The sequence below is a fragment of the Anser anser genome (assembly GCF_964211835.1).
Source record: "Anser anser genome assembly, chromosome: 7".
NCBI lineage: Eukaryota > Metazoa > Chordata > Aves > Anseriformes > Anatidae > Anser > Anser anser.
In genome coordinates, this window is record NC_139727.1 from 9,449,251 (window position 1) to 9,473,028 (window position 23,778).

The window sequence follows — 23,778 nt, forward strand, 5'->3', positions numbered from 1 at the left end:
TATATTGTTGATATAAGTGTTGTTTGTAGCACCAGCTGTACTACTGCCAATCCTGCTGTGGAAATGAGATACTTCATCCCCAGAGATGTCCTATGAATTATCAAGTAAACATACACTAGAACTTGCAGTAGAGGCTGAAACGTAAATGAGAATATGTTGTCTTTGATCATTTTGGTTTACATAGTCATTTCAGCACATACAATTCCACATCTCAGGATACCCATAATGTGAAGTAATATTGTGTAACTGCATAAATTTTACTTTATGAACTTAGGATATATTAACAGGAAGGCAGTTTTAGAATATATTAAAATATTAAAGTTGTGCAGTTTTACTTACCAGCGTCTAGAAAAGAAAATAGAAGTTACACGAAAGACTCAAAAATACAAAATCTTTAAGATTTCATGTTGGAGAATAACAGGGATGTGGATTATGTTCCAGATTTATTTTGGGCTTTTAATTCACAGACATTTTTCATCATTTCTACCACATTAGTTTTTCTTCAGGAAATGGAAGCATTTGCTTAATTTTCCATCAGAATTTAAACCTGTACTTTTTTATTTATCTATTTTTTATCAGAAGTCGTTAAACTGCATCTTGTCAATTATTCAGTGTTCTATGTCTTTGTTGAGCTCATCACCAAAGCCCTCCTTCAGCTTCAGAAGATCCTCTTTCTTTTAATGAGAGAAGGAAAATGCAAGAGAATAACTCTATAAGCCTACTCAACAGATGTAACTGAAAAGAATACTATTTTCCATATAAGCATAGGAGTTTCTGAAGGCAGAGAAGTATTTTTTTTTTCTCCTATTTGTCTGCGTAAGAAAGGAAAGAAAACTATCACAAAAGTGCAGATATCTCCAAAGGAGAAAATGTTGAAGTGTACAACTTAAAACTTGGTGTTATTGGTAATTTTTGGATGATGTTCTCTTGACTCATTGTTGAACTTCATTGTCTGTTACTACAACAGGCACATGCTGATATTTAGGAAGAAGCTTGTTACTGCATAAAATCTCTTGCAGCATGCCATACTCAACTAAGAGCATTCTCACAGCTTCTGATTTCTTTTCCTCATCTGAGCTGAGGACAATTCAAAGGAAGTGAAAAGTGAACTAGAAGCTTTTCCATTTTTCTGGTAACCTGGAACATCCTTCATTACAAAGACCCATGTAATATAGACTGCTTGTATGTGTAATTACCCATACTTAACAATACTGGAGTAAATACTTTAATTCAAGGACTTCTTTCTGACATACATACCAAGGGCTGATGGTAGTGTTTGACTTCTCTTTCTTTTCTGCTTTTTTCTGGACTGAGATGTGTAAGTGTGGTGGTTTTACCATGCTAGGCAGCTGAACACCACAACCGCGCTCTCATTCCCCCTCCTTAGAAAAGGAGGGGAAGAAGTAAAGGAAAGAACAATTCACGGGTTGAGATAAGGATAATTGAATTAAAGGGGAAAAAAAATAATTATTAAGGAAAGATTATTATTAATTAAACAATTTAACTAAAGGGAAAAAAAGGGAAAGGGGAACAGGGAGGGGGAAAGGAAAAAAAAAAAAAAAACAAAACAAGTAAAGGCTGTGTGGAAGTGCAGAGGAAATTACTCTCTACTTCCCGTGAATGAGCGATGCTTGACCGTGTCCTTGAAGCAGGGCCTCAATGCACGTAGCCAGTGTTCAGGAGGACAGACATTTTTGCAATGAGAACCACCCCCTGACCTCCCCCCCCACCCCCTTCTTCCTTCTTCCACCTTTTATTGCTGAGTGACATCATATGGTATGGAATATCTCTTTGGTTGGTTTAGGTCAGCTGCCCTGGTGATGTTCCTTTCTCACTTTTTTGCCCACCCCCTAGGGAGGGTTAGAGAGAGTCCTGATGCTGTGCCAGCACTGCTCAGCAGCAGACACAACACTGGTGTGATACCACTGCTGTTCTAGCTACAAGTGCAGAGCACAGCACTGTATGGGCTGCTGCAGGGAAAGTTAACATCCCAGGCAGACCCAGTACAGTAAGACACATTGGCAAGACAGGAAAGTTAATCAATATGGTTTTCTGTGGGACTTTCTCAGCAGGCTGGGAGTAGAGCAGACCTAATAGTGCGGTCAGTGCAATCCCAAAAAGACTCTGAGTATGGACATAGTTTCTGCTGAACTCCGGTAGAACAGAGACATGTAAACAAAATCCCAAAGACCTCCTGCCTCTTGAGCTTTTTTTTTTTTTTCCCCCTTCAAGGAAAGCAGTGGGAAATAGTGACTGCCCAGAAGTCATTGAGATGGCAAAATTTAGAATCTCTTAAGGTGGAATACAGGAGCCTCTCTAATACATCCCATTATCATAACTTTTTAATTTTTATTTTTTTTAAGTCACTTATGAGCTGGAGCATTGGAATTTAATCTATTGAGGCAGAATGATCCATGACCAAATTACTTAACATCTCTACGGAATGCTTATGGTACACTTCATATTTGTACTAATGTTGGGTTTTGAACCCTAAAAAAGACTTCATATTTTCAATAATTTTATTTTCTTGAAACAAGACAGATTTCTATGAATAAAATACAAAGATGCTATTTTTGCAAAACAACCCTACTTTTTTTTTTTCTTACTATGAAGGGAATTTGTACATTCTTTCATGCCGATAGCTTCATTTTCCTGTTGGTAACCTAGAAGCATCTCTCCTAAGTTAAACTAACATATCAGGCTACAATTTAAAATGATAAAAAGTTGCCTAAAATTATTCAGATGCTTTAAATTATAAAATTACTCCTAGTTTTCATGGGCAGTAATAAATTAGTCTTCATTAAAAACAACAGCAACACAAACAAACAACCCAATCAGACTGCAGACTTCCTTGTGTCATAAACATTGTGACCTAATGTTATTTCAGGAATCAATAAACACCAACTGAGGGGGCAGAGATTTTGATTATTCTCTTTCCATATTGGAGGTATTAGGGGAATAAAGAATCAGAGAAGCATCCAAGTCACTGTATGAGATTAAAAGCAGGAGCTCATTTCTCTGAAACCATTTAAGTCTCATCTGTTCAATCTCCCATCACTTGCCTCCTTATAAAGTCTAGAACTGAATAATTGAATAAGACATTTTAAGAACTACTTTACAGCTGAGATGCCTCTTCTTCCCCCTCCCCCCCCCCAAACAGTATTTTGCAACTGAGGCTTGTGTTAGACCTTAGTTTACTTTATCATATGCCAGAAACATAAACTGGAATAATAATTAACAATCATGTCTTCCTGCTTGTAATTACATTAGAGAACATTGAGTTTAAAATACCTGGCCTTTGTAGAACCTCAATCTTTCTGTCCTTCTAGATTTTTGAAGTCTTAAATGACTGTCAGTCACACAGGAGTAGTTACTTTCTCTTGATGCCTGTAATTGTATATGGCTGAATTGAAATGTTTTATGTCTGAGGTCTTGAAGTTGCTACATATAGTTAGTATCAGCTAATTACTTTCAGTGCTTAACACTTTTTTTTTTTTCAAAAGCTACTAAGGCTTAAGTGTATATTAGTTGATTAATTTAGTTAATTCATATGTTTCATGAAGCAAATTTTCCACCAAGTGAAAAATTCGATGTCTCTTAATCTGCTCATCTGGAAAGGGAAGGTATGGCAATTCTTAACGGGACTTTGAGATTGCTGATGTTCTGTCCCGAGTATTTTATGGTTATGTATTGCTCTTTTGGTTGATTAGACATAAGAACTACCAAAGGTGATGTAGCATATAACGTTCTTCGGCGTGTGCAAAAATTCTCTCCAGCTGACATAACGTGAACTGTTGTGTTGCCAAGATTTCTGTAGTAGCAGATAAGTTTGTTGTCAGAAAAACAAGGACTCTGAAGCAACATTAATAGTAATTTAAAAGGAAAGGCTACCTGGCTTGCAAAACCTTCATTCTAGAGAATATCTTGAAGACTTTCAGATCTGTGAGATTGATCTATGATAGACCAAGGAAGCTGCAAAGAAAGGGATTTAAGTCTCAGATCAAATAAAGAATTTTCTGTAGGCACCTGGCAGATAAACTCAGTTGGAATGTTGATTAGCCTTGAAATCATCCAGCATGAGAGTTTCTGACTAGTGGGCTATCAAACTATGCAAGAAAGGAGATAGAAAACTGATGGAAATTTAAATTTTAGGTGAGGGAGGAAAATCTTTTTTTTTTTTTTCTGCTTTGAGAATCAAGGCAGAAATGAAACTATAGCCTCTGAATCTCAAAGCAGTGTGTCAGGTGAGCACTAATTGCACTGCTACATGTGCATGCTCTCACTGATAGCAACATAAGACTGAAGTCATATTTCATGTGAGTAATGTGGCATGTAAACTGAAAGCAGAGATGAGACTCAGAATTGAAATGTGTTGGAAAAACAGGACGACTCTTTAGAAGTTGCTTTAAAAAAAAACAAAAAAAACTTAAATCAAAACCTAGCACTAATTCATGGCAGAAACTTATGTGTGCTTCAGTCTTGAAGTGACATTAAACTTGTTCAATTGTTTATGGTCTCTTGTTGTTTGAATATGCTTTAGCTTTTTGTCCTTTTCTTCTAGTGTTTCATGCAGAAGACAATTTTTGTGAAAGTTTCATTTTTTTAATTTTTTATAAGGAAAGAAATTGAAACTTATGCTGGATAGATTTTGAAGACCCTTTGCAGGGTGGAGGAAAAAAAAAAAGATTGTTTGTTCCTTCTGTTCCCTCTCAATCAGTCCCACTTGTTAGGCCCCTCGTAGAAAAGTTCTGCGTAGATGGATATGCATCTTGATGCATGTTGTTCTTCTGACCTTACTGTGTGTTTGTTAGATGCCTAAAGGAATTCGAAGTGTAAATTCATGGAAATGGGTTTTTAAAAAGCATTATGCCTTCTATTAATTTTTAAGTTGAGCCTAAATGCTTTTTCTGCTTATAAGAACTTGGATATGCTAGTAGTATGAAAACATAGAGGTGCACTCTAATCAAAGAATAGAGTGGTTCTTTGAGTGTTGAATATATAAAATGGGTGTTTTTTCCTCTTGGAATAAAGAAAGGAGAAAAGTTTATAGGTTCACAGCTAGTAAAAGTTAAACAGTATTAAGATCTCAGAATTTACAGAACCTATCTAGTTAAGTAAATAAAAACTTTCATGTGCAGTTGGCTTAAAAGCTTTTCTTTTTACGGTTGAAAATATGTTATGACCCCCAGCTGACCCACAATTTTTTTTTGTCTGCTTCTTGATGACACCTACTACTAAAAATTGCTAAATGTACTTATCAAAGCCAAGGTTAGTCAAGCCCAGCTTCTGTATAAATCAGAAAGGATTTTAAACAACTTTCAGCAAGCTTCTTGTATGTTGACAGTACTTTTTTCCAAAGGTGATTCCTGGTTTGAGGTATCTTCTTCCATGTGAAGGTAATAAGGTGCAGATTATCACTGAATGGTCCTATCTCTTTTTGCCTGCACTTTCAGGAAAATGTGTCCCAACAGACAGAAAAGCAAGACAACACACAGTTTAATCATTCAGCTAAGATCTGTCCAAATATAGATCTGTCCAAATATAGATACTATAGGGGGAAAAAAAAATCCTTCTGGTGAATATTCCGTTCATCTAGATGGAACTCTGACCACTGCATTTCCTGACTAGCAGTGTGTCTAGAAGAGTTCAGGTGTTATGAAACTGAGTGTTTCTCTTTGTTTCTTTCCTCACAAAAAGCATCAAAAGGAAGTTTTCTACTCTCAGAATGATTTTATGGAAGGGCACTAGACATTGCACTGCTAAAAATCACTGAGACACAGGTGAATGCTTGTTAATAAAAAATAGACCAAAGTAACTGTGGAAAGTCAGACTGTATTAGATAGAAGGAATACCAGATTGCCGCACAGACCAAGAACAAGAAGCAAGTAATTCAAGTAATTTAATATGTTTACATAGCTTAAAACTGTTTTAGGTATGCTGTTCTGAAGTATTACATAGCAGTGGAACAGTTAGCCTTCCATTGCCTTTAAAAAAGTCTTTTTTTTTTTTCCCTGACTAGCTGTGTTTTTCTCTTTAAACTACTGCGTATTTGTGTACGTAATACAAATCTATTTCTCTGTTATAATACTTGAGATAAACAACAAAATATGATAGTTTTGCATGAGTCATATCTTGTTCGATCTATGGATCCAAACATCCATATTCTGTAGTTTAATGGCAGTGAAGAACATGTAATCAGTAAAATTAGAACTTTGTGGGGAGTGGTAACAGTTTCCATACAGAAAAGTGTATTAAGGACTAGTCTCCACTGGAGAAACAAACAAGCAAAACCCTATTGATAATAGACTCAGTTTCATAAGAAAGGGTAGCAGTGGCTTCTATATGGTTTCAGAATGATAATTTCAAGGAAATATGATCTTGCCTTTATTACTGTTGCACTGCAGCATTTCACATCACAAAGGAATTTTTTGATTTGTCTATAATTTTATCTAGCATTTCAGTAAGTACAATTTTTAATTACCTTTGCACATTTGAGTGTAATTCAGGCAACAACCAAAGCATGGTCTGACATAGATTTTTTGTTTCATATCTGGTATGAGTGCTTATTTGAAAACCAGTACAGAATTTTTTATTTATATATATATATTTAATACCCATGAACTGAGCATAAACCCAGGAAAATTTAGTTATAGACAAGTAGAAAAATAACTGAGGAAACTAAAGGAATATCTCCAAGGCTGAATTTGACATGATTTCTGGGTATTGAATAAAGGTTTTTGACGTGTTAATAGGACATGGGGTTAAGGATTATCATTTACCAGCTTCTTCTGAAGATTCATCTGTTTAGAGATTCTTATTCTGCAATTCCACCAAATGCATGAGTTACATTCTCTCTCTTCTGCTGAGGAGTGAAGAATTTCATTTTATCTAGAACTTTCTGCAGGGTAAGAAAACATGCCAACACAATTACCATGGAGCTTTCAAGTATTCAGTAACCAAGACTTTAAAAATTATTTTTCTATAATTTTTAAACAAGCTTGTGAAGTGAGGCCTAAAAATAGTTAAAACTCAGAAATAGTAAAACACAGGTTATAAACAATATAATTTTCTGTTGAACTTTGTCACGCTATGAAACTTAAGCAGTTTTAGGTATGACTTTAGAAAATTATTTAGAGCTTATATCAAAAAATGGCATTAAGATCAGAAAATTTAGCAACAGTTGTGCATATATAGATTAAGAAAGCTTAAGGTGGTAAGGTTTTTTGTTGTTTGGTTGGTTTTGAACAGATTCAGAAGACAATCAGTGAGTATTATTACAATAGTACTTCCATAGAAAGGCATGCCAAAATGTGCCCAGAAGGAAAATAAAACAATTTAGTGATAGCTTTTTTTCCTCCTTAAACGTGAACATCTGTTTCTTCCCATAAATTGCTAACTAAAACCACACCATATACAATAGCATAGGCCTCTTATATGTTCTTGTATTAAAAACACCTGCAATTGTTATGTTAGAGAAACCTGTCTCTAACTTCCTGTTTAAACTATGAAACAAAATTTATTGGTCATTTCAAGGGCTGGAAACTTCTGTGTTATTTGCAAATGAAGTTCTGCTGTTTTTATCTCACTTCATATATTTGTTTACAGTATCATTACTGTTTTTGAATAGTCCCCCCCCCTTTAATTTAGATAATGTGCACAACATGTACTAAGGCTTCTTTCCTATTGCTTTTTTTTTAATGACTTCTTAAATAGGTGCTACTTACTTTTCAGAAACACTTTGATTCCACATAGAAATTTTAAAAAGTGAAAATGTTCAGACTGTAATTAAAGTACACTTAAAATTGTGTTAGCTGACTACAGGCAAAAAAACTTTGTATGTTGCTCATGCAATGTCTATATATACACAGTTACACACACATACGTTGTAGATATATTTTAGGCTTTTATTAGCACATTAGCATTTATCCTAATTTTACTACTGAGATCAAGTCGTAACACGAATTACTTGTATTTGAAAGGTTAGGGACTGACAGATTGTTCTGCTTTTTGATAAATGGGTCTTTGGGTTGGATGCTTTCATTTTGTAAGAGCACAATTATGAAAAAGGGGAGAAAAATGAGAAACTAATGAAAAAAATTGTGTGACGGAATGGAATAGAATTCATAACATAAAGGCAAGATTCAAGTTATAAAACACAGTAAAAATAAGGATGATTATTGGATCACTCACTGTGCAAAAAAAGGTGGGGTAAGACTTGAATTGCAAACATAATTTAAAAAGATATAACTGAAAGAAAACAGGCAAAAGAAATATCTGTATAGCTGACAGATCACTTGAATAGTCTTGCTAATTAGGCTATATTCAGAAATTTAACAAACCAAGTTTTCAAGCAAACATTTAATCAAATTCTTGGCAAAAAAAAATATGCAATTTTTTTTTTTTTTTTTTTTTTACTCTCTGATGTTTAGCATAGTTTTTTAGAACCTGTAAATGCTGCCTTTCTGAATCACTTTAACAAAGTACAATTCCACTAAGGGCTGTTTGCTACCTTTCAGAATATGTTCATTGCTTCCCCATGCAAAGAATCTTGAGTTTTTTCCAGTTGAAGAGGATATTCAGGAAAGGTCTTCTAAAACAAATTAACGTCTGTAATGGTAAAATAACAGATGGCTCTTATCTGGCTCCTTCACGTTTGTAGAGAGGACCTGGTGGGAGAGAACATTTTTGTTCGCAGGCTTTGATATTAATACCTAGTGTAAACCAATACAAGAGGGAACATAGTGATGCTCTGACAAGTGGATGTGTAGGAAACCTGCTTAACTTCAAGAGTGTTTGGACAAAAATGGTGGAGAGAGTGTATAATTCTACACTGATGTATATTTGCTTTAAAAAAAAAAAGAAGAAAAAAGAAGTGGAGCTCATTTGTAATTGAGAAGTGTTTTCCTTTTCCAGCTATATGCACTAGTTTTTAGATATCTTACAAGAATTTATGTATACTTCCTTTATTAAATTACAAAATTCTATGTGATGTTACCTTTGCTATAAAGGTGGGGACATAAAATAGAGTATCACACAAATTTAAGTACCACAGCATCTTACACTTTGTTGTTTCTGTTCAATATTATGATTTTTCTTACTTCTACTATGACTGTTTTGTTGCTCATTCTCTCTCAGAAAGTAATCCCCATCTGTGGACATTGCTGGCAAATCAATTTTAAATTGCAATAGTCCTCAGAACACCCTGCTAGTTTTCTTCTAGTAAGGATACATAACCAGTAGTAACTAACCGGAAAATAAGAATCTATACAAGGTCCTTAAAAGGTTATCAAACCCATATGTATCTGATCTGAAACAATGTCTTATCTGAAAGGGACATTTTAGCTTCTACATATAGTTTCAAGGAAATTCGTGTTACTCTGAGGAACGTTTTGAGCACCTAGCACACTGGTGCATGCTGTATACACCATTGTTTTCTTGGTTGCCATTAAACTTCTTTCAAAGTTAAACATCTATAAAAACAAAAATATACAATTATAGTTTAGTGCTATTAAATAAATACTTAACATTACTTGCAACTATACCTTTTTTTTCTCTCATTTTTCTTTTCATTATTCTGTTGGATGGAAATCCTTAAAAATGAATACTTTAGAAAAGTGAGAAAGTAATGTGTGACAGACTATATGAGGATACAATGACCATTTTAGAAGTTCAGGCAGCTTCAAAAGATTTCCATCTTCTCATGACTTTCTAGTGGTGGTGGTGGGAGTAAACATAGTTTGCAAAGGTACTTAATAATAATCGCCATATCAGAAAGTATTGAAGTGAGCAGCAGAGGAGATTACATTAAACATGTAAATAAGCTAAATCTGCTAATGGAGTAGAATTTTCTATGAAGAATAAAGTGTAATTTGTCTCAGCTTTACAAATACTCATTACAAAATATTTGTATCAAAATGAATCCATGTGCTATACCTTATCATTTTTTTTAATTATGATTATTATTATTTTGTAACAAGATTTAATAGTATCTCTAAAAATGCATTTAAAAAAGTTATTCTTCAAACTATTCAATTTTGGGAACCTTTCTCAAGATAATTGAATCATTCAGTACAAAATACTTCATCTAACTCTGCCACTGCATAAATCTCCAAATATTTCAATCCCTTTAGGCTCCAGTGCAATTGGAAATTACTTATTGTACTGTAGCAGAATACGTAATTCAATGGCACATCATCGGTTTGTGCATTTTTTTTTCATCATTTGACTTTTCATATATACTGTATTTGTAAGTGAAATACCTTGGAACTGAGAAAGACTTAAGAAATGCAGGTAAGATCTTACTTTAAAACTGCTAGATATACAACCGATCATTAATATTACTTTTTATCTTCAAAGTATTAGAAAATTTTTCTCTGCTTTAAGATAATCAGGTTGGTTCTAAATAAGACAGCGCCTGTGGCTCACAGTGCTGTTCAAAGTCACTGTAATACTTGCCCACTTGGAAATATGTGAATATGCACTTGTGGACGAGTTTGAAAACTAATCTTCAGTTCAGTCTTCAAGCTGTGTCTTTGAGATATTGCAAAGCAAAGGGTCTAAATGGGATGCAAAAAAAGGGGATGTCTCTGTGGGAGAATAATGGCTCCTGTATTTTTATCTGCTTTGTGCTTACTGTAAGGTAAGACCCAGTTTATCCCTCCACACTGGATTTAATTTCAGGTTCATGGATGACTGTATTTTTGTGGGAAAATACAGTTCAAAATATGGGAGTATTCAAAATGCATTTTGAACTGTATTTTCCCATGTTCATCTCCTTTCTTTGTTCTACTGAATTTTGTTCTAATATGTATTTTTAGATGAGGTGAAATTTAATTATTTTAATGCAATTTGAATCGTCTATGTCAGCAGCATTTATGAGTACTGCTGTGGTGGTTTTACCCTGCTGGGGAGCCAAACTCCACCACAAGCACTCTCTCACGCCCCTCTCCTCAACCGAAGAGGGGGAGAAGAAAGTATGATGGAAAGAGAAAGGCTCACATGTTGAAATGAGGATAATTCAATTAAAGAGAAAAGAAAGGGGGGAAAAATAATAATAAAGAAAAAACAAGCAAAGGCTGTGCAGAAGCAAAGAGAGGGGAAAAACAAACAAACAAAACAATTATCATCCAGTTCCCATCAATGAGTGATGTTCAGTCACATCCTGGGAAGCAGGGCCTCAATGCACATAGCATCTGTTTGGGATGACAGATGTCTTTATAACGAGTCTTCCCCCTTCCATTCCCTCCCCCCCCCCCCCCCCCCCGCCCTCCCTTCCCCTTTCCCAGCTTTTATTGCTGGGTGTGACACCATATGGGGTGGTATATCCCTTTGGTTGGTTTAGGTCAACTGCCCTGGTCATGTCCCCTCCCCACCTCCTGGCCATCCCCAGCCTCCTGGTTCTGGGGGCGTTGGTGGGAGTCTTGGTGCTGTGCCAGCACAGCTCAGCCATAGCCAAAATGCTGCTGTGTTAGAAGGTCTGTTCTAGCTACAAGTGCAGAGCACAGCACTATATGGGCCACTTCAGGGAAAGCTAACTCCACCCCAGCCAGACCCAGTACAACTGCAGCTAAGAAACTTGCACCAGAGGGAAGAGCTTTCCCAGGCTTGATTGAATATGCTCATATGTATTGAAGATTGGATAGCTAGGGTGTTAAGCAGAGAAACGTATGCAAGTTTCATAAACTGGCCTTTATAAAGTCAAACCAAAAGTATTTTCCGTGGAGAAACTACTTAACTCTGTTATATGTCAGACTTTTATATCTTGTTTTCAGCAAGAAACAAAAAAAAAATTGAAAGGAAAAAAAGTCATATCACTTATACAAAATTGAAAATGTAAAAATATTTGGTAATTAGTGGCCCATAAGAGGTAAAACTGTAGTAAACAGGAAGTTTCTGAAGTTTCCTTTTCCCCATTTTGCTCAGGAGTCTACAAGACTAAAAATAAGCCTAATTATGAATCAGCCTATAAACACGTTTCTCATTCCTATGTAACGTTACTGGAAAAGTAGGAAGTTTGCCCCACTATCTGTAAGTAACAGGAATACTTTCTTGTCAAAGAGATGAATATGTCTTAAGAGGCAGTAGCCATATTGCCAAAAAAGAAGAATTATTTGAAATAGCTACTGCTGTGAATTCTTAGAGAAGCTATACCAAAAGTTAAAAATAAATAAATAAATCACTGATGGGATAAATTCCCCAGGAAAAAAAAAAAAAAAGCTATAAAGATCCAGATAAAAGCAATATATGCTAATGGGATTGCTGCTTAAGGATGAAGTCAATTTAAGGGAGAGGCCCAGCGATAAAACTACAGAGGTCCACAAAGTGCTTTTATGCAGAAATTCAAGAGACACCTATCATTGCTTTCCTTAAAGACCTGATGACTATGAGTTGCAAAAAAATGCAAGACAGAGTGTATATGTGTATAGAAACCATAAAATAACCTTGCATACTTGAGTTAACTTCTATTTTATATCTCCCTGTAAATTACAGGAGCAGAGTTAGAGGCAGTGAGATCCCTAGAAGCAGCTTCAGCAAAATACCAAGAATTACTCAGGACTATATCTTGTTCTTTCAGTCTCTGATCAAAATTTTTAAGCTATATGTGTTAGGTTGCTGAGCAAGCTCCAGTGACTCCCTGTGATCTCTTGTGAGGATTTGTATTTTAGATTAGTTCTTAGGTTTCAATCTCTGTTACCTGAGCCTGCCCTTCCAAGCCACAAGATCAAAATGAATAAAAAATTCTATAAAATTTAATTTAGAATAAAACCAACAGGCAGGATAAACTTAAAATGTATTCAATGTGGAAGAACATAAAATCTGTATAATGTGAAGGAAAACCTACAAATCAATATAAAACTCATTGCTGCTAAATATGAGGTAGGAGGAATGATGGAGGGTATAATATTTGTACATCCATCTGTCTAATAGGTGGACTATTAGACCATGACATTTGTTCTTGGTTTTACTGTAGTCTTGTTGCATGACCTTGTGCAAGCTGCTTCATGATTCTGTCTCAGCTTCCCCATCTGTCAAATGACACTTATAAAACACTTTGAGATGCTGTGGTGAATAATGTCATAGGAATTATTAATTCTCTGTTCAGAGAAAGTAAGAGGTGTATAAACTTTGAAGGTAAATGCCATGCCAAAATAGGGTTTGTGTAACAATAGTCCTACACACTAGGATAATGTAGAGATTGTATCATTGTGCTTATATACATATATATGAGGACAGACGTCTATTTTATAGCTTCACCTGCATATTTTCAGATGACTTGAAATTTTAGATTCTTAAAGCAGTGTTCACTGAAAGCTGTGTTTGCTAAAATATTCATTATTTTTGTTGGTATTTTCAAGTGACGATTATGCACTTTTTCTTACAACTTTGCCCTAATACTTTATTTGAAAACTTTCAACACAGTAAGGTATAGTTTAAAACTTAAGTAACTCTTTTTTTTTTTTTCTTTTCTATTTTTTGATGGCTGTTTGGCTATGGAAATGCTGTGAAAAGATTGGCCTATTGTATCTTCTCTCAACTTATCATGTTCTAATATTTTAGCGCTAGAGAAAAAATATAATCAAGGAAGAGAATCCACTTCTTGTCATGTCATTTAGGTGCTTGACCATTCATTTTTTCTTAGCTTAATTTGAATTTGATAGCTGCTATTTGATTTATATAGCTGCTGATAGGCCAGGTTTTTGCCACCATTACACTGTGAAACACCTTCCTGGCAAAGATCTGTTGAATTCAGTCGAGTTACTCAACAAGCATAGAACAGGCACAGTTTGTTCTTTTGCTTAGTGTACTAGTTGGAGCAGAAATTTCTTGTGCCCTCTGCTTAGATGCTGAGGCAATATTTTTTGATGTAAATATTTATTGATGTCAATCTTTCTTATTATCATTATTTTACTTCTTCCAATATTTCTGTAGTTTAGATTTAAACTTATTTGACAGATGTAATTTCTAGTGAAACTTTTTTTTTTAGTGAAACTTAATTTCTGGGGACTTTTATGAACATGTTAACTTAATTTCAATATCCTTTAATTTTTTTATTTTTTATATATAGTTATAGTCACAAATATTGAGGTTGGTAATGGATTGTGGTCCATACTTAAAGCTCCTAAATTGTATTCTGATAAACAAGTTAAAAGTTACTTTAAAATAGTGTATCATAAGTTTGCATTTCCCTTGAGAATGTTTTATATAACATTATCAGTAACTCCTTCTTGAAATAATTACTGCCAACATTTTGCTTTTGGACTTGTGCATTCTGTTAGATTTGACAAAAAAAAAAAGTTTCCCTTTTACTTGGCTGAAGGTTGCTGATATGAAAATTACCATTAAAAAAAGTTTGAATTACCTTCATTTTCTTAATTAAGGGTTTTGTAAGTAACCTATTTGTGGATCTGGAACATAAGATGATAGCTGGCTATGCTTTGCTAAGATATTTCTATTCATTACCCAAATAGTAACAACAGAAGACTCTTTAAAGAACATTAATAGATTAGAGAGTCATGCTAACTGTCAGATAAAAGGTAGTCTTTCATAAATTCTATCTGTTTCAAATAACTAATCTTTACTTCTTAAAATATGAATTTAACTTGTTTTTAATGATGTTTTGTTTCTGCTAATTTGCTGTACTTATAGTATCTCAAACAGCTTAGTGGTTATTAGCTCTCTGAAGTAATTTGGAAGTTAATTTCTCTTACTTGTAAGAGAAAATTATTACTGTATATATGAGCATAAAATTATTTAGAGTTGGTAGAAGTAGAAAAACATGAACAAAAAATAAAAATGTAGACAACATGAAGTAGAAAACATAAATAGTTAAGTGTGGACCAGTAGCATTTCTCAGTGCTCAGAGGGTAAGATCACAAGCTTAATAACAAATGCTATTGGGATTTTCAAATCAGTCTCATGTAGCGTTCTCATGTCCTAGTGAGGATATTACAATCTGGATGGGTGTCCAATCAGATGGCTCACAACAAAAAAAAAAAAGTTTGGATGGTCTAACCCAGAGGGTTGTACTCTACCTATATGCCAGTAAGAAGTGGGTTAACTCTCAGGTTTATGCTGGCACCCACCAAGACTTCTTTACAACTGGTGTGGACAAGGTGATGGATGGCTTGCTCCTCAGGTTGTGGGTGACACTAAGCTGTGCGGAGGAGTTGATCTGCTCGAGGGCAGGGCTGCTGATCACACAGACCAAGGCAGGCCGGAGGAATGGGCGGATGGAAACTGTAGGAACCTCACCAAGGACAAACGCAACGTCCTGTCCTGGGATGCCAAGCCAATGCCAGCAGAACGGGCTGGGCCCTGACTGCTGCAAGAAAGGACCTGGGAGCCTTGATGGGCAGTGGCGGGACCGAGGTGAGGAACACACCCTGGCAGCAAAGTCAGCCAGCAGCACCCTGGTGTAAGGAGCAAGGCCAGTACAGCGAGGGAAGGGATTCACCTCTCTACTCAGCACATTTAGATGTGGTGTCCGGTTTGGGGCCCTGCATGACAAAAAAAGAAAAATTAAATCAGAGGGTGTTCAGCACAGGTCTGGAGCACTTGCCCTGCTTCCAAAAATCAAGCATCCCTACCTAACTTCCCCTGTTTCCCTTCCTTCCACACTGTTCAGTTTTATGCGAATTCAGCATGGAACTACAGACCGTGTAACGGCAGCTCCTTTTTTCTAGGTGGTTTTGGAAGCAGTGTTTTGATGTGGAAAAAAGTTGGTGATTGGAAATCATGTATTTAGATCCCACAAAAAGTAGTGAAAATATCTTTAGTGAAATCATGATAAAGTGACTCAGTTTTGTCAGTAGAGAGTGTTATATCAAATAACAAGAATCCCCGAAGTAAATAAGCATGCATACATTGGATCTGATAAAAATTCAGCCATTAACAGATATCTGGGCTAGGGTGTAAAGACAGTATGAATATAAACAGTATTTCCTTAGAACACATTTCCAGGCTGCAGAGTCTTGTACCTTGAGGTTTTTTTTTTTTCTCTTTTAATTCTTGTTTTTTAAACAGTGGTTATATTTAACAGGGAGTATATCCTATTTCCCTTCCTGCTAGATTCTGATCTGGCAGATCAGCTTTGTTACTTGCAACCCACTGGAAAAGCAGATTGGGAGGGGAAGTGTTTCTCTGGACTGCAACCATTTTTATTTTTATTTTTTTTACGTATTTTTACTTTTTGTTTTTACATTGAGCTGGGAGTATGCATATGCATAAGTGTTTGTTTTTAATACAGATTTATGTATGTTTTATGGGTTAGATTTGTGTGTGTGTGTGTGTTAATAACACTATATGTCTCTCAGTAATGACTAAAGCAAAGTTGAGATTTTTAAATTGTCCTGCAATACACCACTACCATTCTCAGACTTGCCATTGCTGGCATGTACAAAAGCAGCACATCCAGGCACAGCTAAGTGTCTCTGTGCTTGGTGGCTGTGCTCCTCCAGGCAGAGCATCATCACCCTACAGCGCTAATACAGTGTTGGCGACTCTTCAGGTTGACAGAAGTCTGGAAAGCAGCTCCTGTTGTCAAAAGGAGCAGGGCGTATCTGATGATATGGGGGAATGAACAATAGATTTTAAAAATTTAAATGTTGTATGTGGTACCTTAATGGATATAAAATTTTTACAGTCTATACTAATAAATTTCTATTTATTTGCCTAAGGAATCACACTACTAAATATGTTATTTCCCAGTCACAACCGGAAAGAGAAACAAAACTTCCTTGCATCCTGAAATCATATCCTCAGATATTTTCACACAGTTCTGTAGCCTTTTCTGTGTCTTAATTGGATACATCAATGCCCTATAAAATGCAAATACCAGATATTTTGCTCAGTCTATCAGTCTGAAAATTCAAAAGTTCAAGAAGCTCTGTAAGTACCCTGTGAAACATCCTATAATTTAAGAAAACCCTTATGTCTCCTAAATTAATTTCCACCTCCGTTTCTCAATATATTAGTGGAAAATTATTAGCTTGTGGACTTTCTGATTGCTGTACTGATCAAAAAGGGAGGAGTATTATTTTTTTTTAAGTCTCTTTGAAGAATAATGAAAGCAAATGAATGATGAAGGAATTGAATTACTTCAAACAGAATTATAATTTGGTGCTGACCTTTCTCTTTGCTACTGGTCAATTTCCTGTGCAGGATTGTATGTTCTCAAATGTACTGTGGATGGACGTATCCAAACTACAGCCATGGATGCACAGTGAGAGTGAGCAAGTTTAGAACAAAATTTCTTGGTTGCTACTGTTTCCTTGATGAGTAAAACATACATTCAGAAATAATTTTGTCTCTAATTGTTAACCTTGAGTTGAATATGCATTTCTTTAAGTTACTGCATAGTTGTACGATGAAACACTATCATAAATTTACATCTTACAATATGATTACATGCAGCGTGTGATTTCATATGATTTCAAGTGTGTGTATTTACCGCAGAAAAATACCTAACAGTTTGATTATTTTAATGAAAGCAATATCTTTTTTTCAGGGAGCTCATCTATGATAGATTATGTGCCTATTAGACGTTTCAGTTTGAATCCACAAAGACAGGAAACCATGGCTCTCTCTGTCATGGTAGAGTTGTTTGTTAAAGGATTTTTCTGATATTAGAGTGTTCTGAATTGTCAAAGAAAGCACAAACACAGTCTATTAACTGTGTTGCACTCGCTGGTAAACAGTACTAATAAACAGACGAGTTCTTTTTTGTTGTTCTGCTACTAATGCTGTCCAGAAGTGTTATGGGATATAACTGCAGAGTTGCTTAGCAACAATTAATAAAATATTGTGTTTCCTTTTAATGCTGTTATTTTTTCATCATATGTGGTGTTTACATATGAAAAATATTGGATATTTTGAAAATCAACAAGGGCAAAGAGATCCACAACTGTTTAGACCAGAGCTGTCCATGACACTGATGTATCAAATGCCTACGGAATGATTTCTTCCTAGTGTGGTTTTTCTTTTTTTTTCTCTTTTAATTAATTAATTTATTTATTTTTCATACTGTAACAAAATACTAGGCAATTTACTTTCTTGCTTCTCCTAGTTTTCTTGGGAAATAATGGCATGTAGAAATGCTTTCATCTCCTGCATTCTGTAATGACCTTGTGGCACTGATATGCTAATGTATTCAAATGAGACATTATGTTTCAAAACCCACTAGCAGAGATTAAAAAATGCCAATGTACTAAAAATAGAAATACGTTTGGAATGGGGGATATAAATTTAACTATGTTCACTAACCTAGCAGACAGGTTCTGAAAATAAATGTTTTGTCAAAGGCCACCAGCAATATGGGAAGGTTGGTGCCACAAATGTTTCAGTAATAGCTGCACTTCAGTTGAGGAGAGTTGGATAAGCTTTTTTGGTAGAGCAAAGCCTGAGAAGCCTGGGTCACATAACTGACCAGCCATGCAGACTGAGCATTACTGGAAATGGAAGGCTGTTGTCAATGGCATAGGTGGGCAGAGCCACAGAGCTACTTTTTTTGCCTCCAAATACACAGCTCTACACACTTCTCTGTCTGTGTCATGCTCTCTATGCTTATAGACTCCATTCAGATGTTTTTCATGGCCTACACATGTGCCACAATAAATTTCCTGACCTTTCTGAGCAGCATCACAGGTGCAGAAATACTTGCTCATGTTTTGCAAGTCCCTAGGTGAGTTTTGTGGTGGTTGCTGTTTTACCTGAGTTGCTTACCATGGAATAAAAGGTGTTACTTCTAAAGAAGTACTACTGAATTGGTGTCAGAAAAAGTACATTATAGTCCCAGAACTGACTGAATATATTAATAATGGCTGCTTGTTAAGTATTGTGGTCAGATCCAACTTCGGTTGAGGTTGAAGGCTGGGTAGCTTTCTAGGTCAAGATAAGGTTATTACCAACAGGTAACAGAACGAATGTTGTGATCCTATAATATTCTAGAATAATGAAATATTTCCAGATTTACCCATTGGAAGGATTGACTAGAGTTCTTCTGATTAAGGGTGGTGAGAAAAAAAAGATGTTAGCATTACAATTTCTGTGTTCTCCATTACTGATCTTAGAAACAAGTTCAGTTTTTTTTAGATCAGAAAGTTCTTGTGTTGGTTATTATGGGTTAACATGTGCAATTAAACTTTCAATTTGCTAATACATTACCCTGCAAGAAAATACTACTGATGGCTAAATGTAAGTAGTAGGTAAGCACCAGTGCTTGAATGAAAAACTTACCAGCATTTAAATGTAAATTGTCTTTTCAAATTATTTCAGTTTCTCTAAATAAGCGCATTCGTGAAACTGTGGAGGTCAGAGATTTTTGTTGAAAGAATCATTCCTTTTTTATAAGCTAGCCCTAAATATTCCACATGCTGTGCTATACATGTATATTCCAGCCCCTTCCCTGTGGGTCTCTGACTTAGGATCTGATCCTACTCTTATAAATGTTAATAGGGAATATTAACATTACCAGAAAGCTGGCTGAGATCTAATGATCAAGTTTTTAAAGTTCTGAATTTATCTTTGTTACTTGCCCTTTAGATAACTACTGAAGTTGACTGACTGAAGTTCCTGACTGTTCTTCATATGAGGCCTTCATAATTTAAAATGAAAAATTTAATTTAAATGTAGGATGAAATCAAACTATACTTTAAGATAGCTGTAGGATGGACAAACATAGATATAAATACAAAGAACAATAATTTGGAACATCTTGTTTGCATCACTCCTTCATGCTTTGAATTTAATAAAACTAAAGAGAATCGATTATCTTTGTTCATTCTTAAGCTATTTTAATTTATTATGGATAAACAAATAGAAATATATTTCACCATCAATGAATGTTTGGGATTATCTGCATCATTTAGAAAAAAAAAATTCACTGATTTCTTTATAAATAGTAATCAGCTAATGCCCCAGCTTACATCAGAAACAGTATCTTATAACAGGAACAGATCTCATTATTGTACAAAATGCCTTAATCTTTTATTTTATGAGGAAAATTTTACAGTATAGGTGTACTTAATGCTTTTAAAAAGTTGCACCCTCCCCTCCATGTCAATGTGTTTTTTTTTGTATTTTATCGTCTGCCAGAAACTGATTGTATCAGTCATATTGATATGTCTAGAACTAAAACATTTGGGTGTAGTTGAGAAGCAGGATTATTTGGATCTGCTTTTTATCAGATGGTTTTTTCTTGTTCTTGTTGCATAAACACCAGATGACTCAATACAGAGGCAACAGAAATAGTTGAAACATTATGAACATGCTTTTTAATTGCCTCTTTGTTTTGACAAGAAAATAAGAGGAAAAAAAAATGTTTATTAGGTTTTCTTGCTTCTTTTAAATCTGCATTGCCTCAGTACTTTCTATGTGACAAACAGCAGTCAGACTTCTCAATGTATGTACTAAGAAACCATGATTAATACTCAGATGGCATTATTGTGGCTTTTCTAGTCTCTGCTTTTAGTAATTTGTAAATAAATCTACTTGGTAGTCAGAACATTATTATGTATAAACTCTCTTCTCATATCCACTTGCAGATATAAAGATACTGGATGTCTTTAGTACAGGAAAGTTTCAGCCTGGGCAATATTATGCGAGAATTAATATTCAATAGATATATTTGAAGAGTGATAACTAAGTTGTCCATGCAGGATTGTTTTCATACATTCACTAATTAATAATACTGCACTGAATTTCAGTATTGTCCCTTGTTTGATATAACAGGAGATGCTGACATTGCAAACGTAAAATTAAGCTGTACTAAAAATGGTATTTTGCTGCCAACAGCGCTTCCACTCTGGAGACTACTGAATGGCAGCTGCAAAGAGTAAAGTCCTGAAGAAAATCTGAGTGATGCTTCATAAATTTAATGCTTAATCTGTCATTGTATATGGAAGAATTTTGATGATCAGAAAGTGTTAACACAGTTGTGCTTTGGTAAGAGTTAAAAACTGCTGGATAGATTTTCTTGGCCAGTTTTCTGTGGCTGTTTAATAATATCCCTTTCTTTAACATCAAGCGCAATGATATCATGTTTTGTACTACATCATTTGTTTCTGTGCCAGTTTGCCAGTAAACATAAGTAGTGCTTTCCCCAATTCTGCCTACCCCAAAGTTTACCCATTTAATTTATTTCTAGGCAGAAATTCCTATATTTATATTACTAAGTAAAAGTAACATTTTATGTTACTAAACAAAGCAGGTCAAACTCCTCTGATATGTGCCTTACTGGGAGGAGTATGAATCCTTGGAGGACTATGTGGATCCTTGACTTTTTTATTCTACTTCTCTGAATTCATGTCTCCTGAACATATCTTATATTTTGTGCAATATTCCAGATGAAATTTTGCTAGTGCTGTCAACTTTTGCTGTTTCCCTAATGTCTTCTATTTTCAAACTTGTATTTTTTTGACTCCTTTTATGCACTAGCATATGGGAGTTTTTCCTTTCCCATGATCTTCAAATGAAAATTTTCCCACTTGATAGCAGAAATTAGTCCTTGTCCTTCAAAAGGTTTTGTCAATTCTATTTCTGTTATGTCTATTCTGCAGGCCAATCAGGCTTTCTTTGTAAAATCCTAATCCACCTTTGTTCTTAAAGTGCTACATAATTTCATGTCAGCTATGACTGCCATTAATGAATTCCTACTTTGTGTTCGTTAATTTAGAAATTATATCTATATTCATTTCAGTCCTTCAAGAGCTAGTAACCTCCCTGCAGTCTGATATCTTGTCTTTTAGCACTGCCTTTTATCACCTGTCCATTATTTTTTATACACAGTTCTTCCAAACCACTCCTCCTCCAGCATAAATAATACTTGGTGTGCCATCATTTCAGAATCATTACTAAAACTCAGATTCATAAAATCTGTCTCATAATCAGTTACCTTTTCAAAGATAGTTAATCTAATAGTAGTCTATTTTTGATAAGTCACACAGCATTTATTGCTTCTTTCTTTTCTCCCATTGTCTTTCATGGGAATCATGTTTTTTACTTGTTTTCACTGTTATGTTTGTATCTGTTTCTTGCTGGTTTTAAATACAGCCAGTCCAACTGATTTTTCTGAAAACATCTGCCTAAGCTCTATCTCAGAAGCACACCCCGGGGGCTGAGAAGTCACAGTGGATTTACATAACTTCCATTCCCTTAGCTGCTCATCATACATGATGTATGATGTACAGCATCTTGCATGAAAGAAAATTACTTCATCCTCTCCGGTCTTTTTTTTTTTTTTTAACTGTCTGTTTGTTGAAATCTGTGGCTGGAAGAAACTGAACTCAGCTTTACAGAAGAAGATAGAATTAAACTTTAAACTATTTAGAGCCTGTACAGATTATCATGACTGTGGCATCAGAAATGAGCTTCCTAATTTTTTACCTTCAAACTTTGTAGAGTTTTGCAACTTTGGCTGTAAACACCTGCATTTAGTTAAATCAGAAACTAAGACAAATTAGTGATCATTCAGTTACATTTACACAATACTTAACCATTTCTCTGATTTGCAGTGTAGTAAACCTTAAAGATTTATTAGCAGGGTGGGAAACTCCAAAATCCTGTTTGGAGGTATGTGTATACATAATAATGGTCCTTGCTACTTTTAAATGAACAGTAAATTCCTCTACTTTAGCAGAGGCAGCAAACAAGTTGTGGTGTTCATCCTCTTTCCCCTGGGCTCTGAACTGCCTTGGCAGAAATGTTTGCCTGTCACCTAGAAACACGTTAGAGTAGAAACCATTCTGGCTGTTAAGCATATGCTCTGGAAAAACTTCTCTATTCTTAAAATTCAAATCCCTGTGTTCTCATCCAAAACAGTAAATAAAAGCTTAAAAAAAAAAAAAAAAAGCTGGAAGGAAGTGGGGACAAGCAAGCAATGTCAGTCCCGTTGTTCTTTTAGAAAGACGTCACTGGCTGAATTGATTCTGACAACAGAAGGAGGGAAGTAACCTTCTTCACAAAAGGAACCTGGGTAAACAGCCTTGGTAAGCAGAGGTAACGAACCTTCATTTCAAGGTTTGACCTTAGGTCAGCTCTTGGCTATGGAAAAGCCGGGTAAAGTTTGTAACTTTAACTGTTTGTCTGAAATTATCAGACAGACATGGTAGCATGATTAATAAATGCAGCATTCCTGAGATGAGAGGAATCCTTTTCTTGTGGGAAGTTATTCTTGTTGTGTTTGCAACTCCAAAGTTCGTTTTCAATCCTCTTTTAAAGAGGAATTTTACTGCCTTAAATTCTTTTGACTTCTACTGAAAAAGACCTTCTAAAAATTAGTCTAGAAAGAAGAGACACTAGTGATCAAGGAACACAAATTTTGTTATAATCCACCTGGAAGTACTGGCTGACATTTTTTAAATCTGCTACACAATTAAGACTTTTTAGTAGAAAAATATACATATAAAACTTACTACAGGAAACTGCCATACTTTTACCTCTTTCAGCTATTTTCTTCAATAATGACATGAGGAATGAAGCACATTAGCCTGTTGATCTGTACAGAAACGTATGTACTAAGTGGATGAATATGGTATTACACATTTAGAGTATTGTACAACAATACAACAAGTAACTGCTCTAAGTTAGATAAGTTAGATAAGACTTTCCTCACTTTCCTCAGCTTGGTAAGTTGGTCAGTTGTTTTGGCAGAGTTAGAATTTAAACCTGCCTCTTGCCCTCCTCCAGTTCATACCAAGAAAAAGCTGTTGTCAAAATTGTACGAACCTTACCAACAAGAAGAATCCTCAATCTCTTGAGTCATCCCAGCAACACCACTACAAA

The 23,778-nt window shown here is 35.2% G+C and overlaps 1 protein-coding gene across 1 annotated transcript in view; it reads left to right on the plus strand.

Moving 5' to 3' along the window:
* The window catches only part of LOC310902391 (uncharacterized protein), a 495,211-nt gene that overhangs the window by 296,570 nt on the left and 174,863 nt on the right, over positions 1 to 23,778 (plus strand). The window contains exon 7 of the mRNA XM_083843892.1: positions 20,791 to 20,940. The gene's annotated coding sequence lies outside the window, so the exon portion shown is untranslated. The remainder of the gene's footprint in view (positions 1 to 20,790; positions 20,941 to 23,778) is intronic.